Source organism: Schistocerca cancellata, unplaced genomic scaffold (assembly GCF_023864275.1).
Source record: "Schistocerca cancellata isolate TAMUIC-IGC-003103 unplaced genomic scaffold, iqSchCanc2.1 HiC_scaffold_278, whole genome shotgun sequence".
Taxonomy (NCBI): Eukaryota; Metazoa; Arthropoda; class Insecta; order Orthoptera; family Acrididae; genus Schistocerca; species Schistocerca cancellata.
The window spans coordinates 25001-29494 of NW_026046300.1; the positions used below are offsets into that span (position 1 = coordinate 25001).

A 4494-nucleotide genomic window follows, 5' to 3' on the forward strand; every position below is an offset into this window, starting at 1 on the left:
TTAATCATTACCTCGGGTTCCGAAAACCAACAAAATAGAACCGAGGTCCTATTCCATTATTCCATGCACACAGTATTCAGGCGGGCTTGCCTGCTTTAAGCACTCTAATTTGTTCAAAGTAAACGTGCCGGCCCACCCAGACACTCAATAAAGAGCACCTTGGTAGGATTTCAACGGGGTCCGCCTCGGGACGCACGAACACGCACGAGGCGGTCGCACGCCTTCGGCTCGCCCCACCGGCAGGACGTCCCACGATACATGCCAGTTAAACACCGACGGGCGGTGAACCAACAGCGTGGGACACAAATCCAACTACGAGCTTTTTAACCGCAACAACTTTAATATACGCTATTGGAGCTGGAATTACCGCGGCTGCTGGCACCAGACTTGCCCTCCAATAGATACTCGTTAAAGGATTTAAAGTGTACTCATTCCGATTACGGGGCCTCGGATGAGTCCCGTATCGTTATTTTTCGTCACTACCTCCCCGTGCCGGGAGTGGGTAATTTGCGCGCCTGCTGCCTTCCTTGGATGTGGTAGCCGTTTCTCAGGCTCCCTCTCCGGAATCGAACCCTGATTCCCCGTTACCCGTTACAACCATGGTAGGCGCAGAACCTACCATCGACAGTTGATAAGGCAGACATTTGAAAGATGCGTCGCCGTACGAGGACCGTGCGATCAGCCCAAAGTTATTCAGAGTCACCAAGGCAAACGGACCGGACGAGCCGACCGATTGGTTTGATCTAATAAAAGCGTCCCTTCCATCTCTGGTCGGGACTCTGTTTGCATGTATTAGCTCTAGAATTACCACAGTTATCCAAGTAACGTGGGTACGATCTAAGGAACCATAACTGATTTAATGAGCCATTCGCGGTTTCACCTTAATGCGGCTTGTACTGAGACATGCATGGCTTAATCTTTGAGACAAGCATATGACTACTGGCAGGATCAACCAGGGAGCTGCGTCAACTAGAGCTGAGCAGCCGGCCGCCCGGGAGTGTGTCCCAGGGGCCCGCGCGAACACGCAAGCGTCCGCTCAATTATTCTGCAAACAGGAGGAGGCTGAGCTCCCCTGCACAATACACCTCGAAACCCTCTCAGGTCCCGGCGGCGCGCAGCGCCGTCCTAAGTACTTGGTCGGGTTCGAGAGAGGCGCAATCGCCCGGAGTTAGGCGAGTAGACGCTTTAGGTGCGACCACCCGTGCTCCCAACTGAGCTTGCCGCTGCCGACAGAGGCCCGGGAGCGTGCTGTCGTGGCATTGCCGGCGGGAGACAACACGCGCCACCTACGGTGACCGGCAGCTCCAACGCCAGCGCCACAGAAGGGCAAAGGCCCCACGTGGGTGCCGAAGCGAACTCTCCCAGCACAGCGCACGTGCCAACACGTCTGCACAACTGCGATACAAACCACCAGCGAGAACCGCTGGGGCGACCGAGCAGCAGACGGCGTCGCGGCGCCGAGTGCCGGGCGGCGGCGCATCCTCAACGCACACAGTCCTCAGTCGGACCAGCACACTGCAGATGTCCACCGCGCTTCGCACCGGGCCCGCGAGGGACCCACTTTGGCCGCCCGGCGCCGCGCGCAGGGTGCCCCGGCGCGCAGCTGCGCCGCCTGCCGCGTCCGTCGGCCGGCGCGCCTGCCACTGGGCGCCCCCACCAGCCGGCTGTAGCGCGTGCGCCCACGCACCCGCGCGGCCAGCACGCCGGGCGGCCCCCCCTCACCGGCCGGGGACGGTCCCACCCAGCCACCGCCGCGTATCGCTTCACACACAGATTTGCCCTTACTGATTTACCTCCAGCAACAACAACCGCACCACAATGGGTTTACCAGTTGTTCATTTGCGTTGCGTCACGTCACCAGCAAACGTAGACGTCCATCCCAGTTTGCAAATGCAACGATTATTGCATACCTGTCTGTTAGGTGTCACGACACACTACGTCTGCCCACATACACGCAACAAAATGTGCACGACTAGAGAACACGTGGGAGGTGGCCCCCTACGTATGCGATGTCCATTACGAGACCGACTGTCAACCAGCATCTGTACCATGTCGCAGATGTGGAACGCGGTGCACCATGCTATCACACTGTGTGAGAAGAGACGACTACGTTTGAATACACGCGCCACTACATCAACAGACGGCTCATGCTGATCGCCATCCAGGGCGTCCGTTACTCCCACACGTCTCTATGGCGTACCACACTGCAATGTAGCTGTTATGGGGAGACGGCACGTGGCTGAGTGCACAACATTTGGACCGTATGGTTCGCTGTTGTTGGGCGCAGTCGTACGGTCACACATGTGCCACAGCGTATCATTCAGTACATACGGACCTATGTGCAGTACAATGTGAGGATTAAGCTTACGATATCAGCGGACAGTGGACACAGGCCGTACCACGACGTAGACTGAGCGCTTCGACATGCGAATGCCAGTGAACAGCTGCGAAGGGCATTGAACACGCAAGCACCTGAACGACCAGCGTGCGAAGGCAGGGTGGAGGGGGGGGGGCGATGTACATCCTGCAGTTGTCCACATTACAGTGTACAGCGGGAGCATGTAAAAAGTAAGCAACACTTGCGAAGTGTTCAACATGAAACGACACACAAGAGGGTGGGCGGTGCGAGTAGCGAACTATATTCAGAGGGTTGTGGTTAGACAACACTAGATTAATGTAACGTGTCATATGCCAATTACAGAGCAGGTTAAGGCACAACGTGGGTTAGGTTAAGGCACAACGTGGGTTAGGTTAAGGCACAACGTGGGTTAGGTTAAGGCACAACGTGGGTTAGGTTAAGGCACAACGTGGGTTAGGTTAAGGCACAACGTGGGTTAGGTTAAGGCACAACGTGGGTTAGGTTAAGGCACAACGTGGGTTAGGTTAAGGCACAACGTGGGTTAGGTTAAGGCACAACGTGGGTTAGGTTAAGGCACAACGTGGGTTAGGTTAAGGCACAACGTGGGTTAGGTTAAGGCACAACGTGGGTTAGGTTAAGGCACAACGTGGGTTAGGTTAAGGCACAACGTGGGTTACGTTAAGGCACAACGTGGGTTACGTTAAGGCACAACGTGGGTTACGTTAAGGCACAACGTGGGTTACGTTAAGGCACAACGTGGGTTACGTTAAGGCACAACGTGGGTTACGTTAAGGCACAACGTGGGTTAGGTTAAGGCACAACGTGGGTTAGGTTAAGGCACAACGTGGGTTAGGTTAAGGCACAACGTGGGTTAGGTTAAGGCACAACGTGGGTTACGTTAAGGCACAACGTGGGTTACGTTAAGGCACAACGTGGGTTACGTTAAGGCACAACGTGGGTTACGTTAAGGCACAACGTGGGTTACGTTAAGGCACAACGTGTGTTAGGTTAAGGCACAACGTGGGTTAGGTTAAGGCACAACGTGGGTTAGGTTAAGGCACAACGTGGGTTACGTTAAGGCACAACGTGGGTTACGTTAAGGCACAACGTGGGTTACGTTAAGGCACAACGTGGGTTACGTTAAGGCACAACGTGGGTTACGTTAAGGCACAACGTGGGTTACGTTAAGGCACAACGTGGGTTACGTTAAGGCACAACGTGGGTTACGTTAAGGCACAACGTGTGTTAGGTTAAGGCACAACGTGGGTTAGGTTAAGGCACAACGTGGGTTAGGTTAAGGCACAACGTGGGTTAGGTTAAGACACAAATTGCGTTACAAATTGCGTTACATTGCGGTACAAATTGCGTTACATTGCGGTACAAATTGCGTTACATTGCGGTACAAATTGCGTTACAAATTTGGTTAGGTTAAGGTGCAAAATGGGTTGGATTACAGTACACAACATGGTAAGAGATAGTGTGTTTGGGGGGGGGGGGGGGCAGGTTCGTTGGTAGTGATCATTGTAAGTGAATGTCTGAGGCAGCGTCAGTATGTCACAGCAGTTCTGTCTCGTCAGGATGCGCTTTTCGCTCGTGACTGGAGGCGCGCCGCGTCTGTGGTTGCGGCAAGGGAGTGGCAGACCTGTGTGATTCATTCCTGCCATTGTTTCTGTGCCGTAACAGGAGGCAGTGTGGTGGTGTTGGGTGCACCCCTGTGTAGGACATGTGTGGGTGTTGGTGGCTTATCTGAGCAATTGTGGATGTTGGACGGGTGGGGATATTCTATTTTATAATTGGACCCCCTGGTGTGGTTATCATAGTGTGGATGGTGTACTGTGGCGGAGAGGATGCACCGGACGTTGGTCCATGCTGGTGCTTACATATCGTATCTGTGTCTGTTACAGGCAGAGAGTAATGTGTGATGGAGTGTCTCGCTGAGGTGTGGTTCATATTGTGTGCACAGACTTACAGCATGTATAGGGACAGCGGGAATTGGCATATTGGATATAACTCGTCATGAAACGCAAGATATAGGGGTGGATTGCAACGTACGAGTGCGGGAAGAGTCCGCCGTTCATCCGCTTGGGTTGCGATTTGGGCGGTTGGGGTGGGGCACGTGCGGGTGCGGGTGGAGT

The 4494-nt window shown here is 54.3% G+C and overlaps 1 non-coding gene across 1 annotated transcript in view; it reads right to left on the reverse strand.

Annotated features, from left to right (window-relative positions):
• Positions 1 to 959, reverse strand: part of LOC126114045 (small subunit ribosomal RNA) — a 1907-nt gene extending 948 nt beyond the window's left edge. Inside the window, exon 1 of the ribosomal RNA XR_007525045.1 lies at positions 1 to 959. This exon is cut by the window's left edge and continues 948 nt beyond it. This is a non-coding gene — a ribosomal RNA (small subunit ribosomal RNA).
• Between the last annotated feature and the right edge of the window lie 3535 nt (positions 960 to 4494).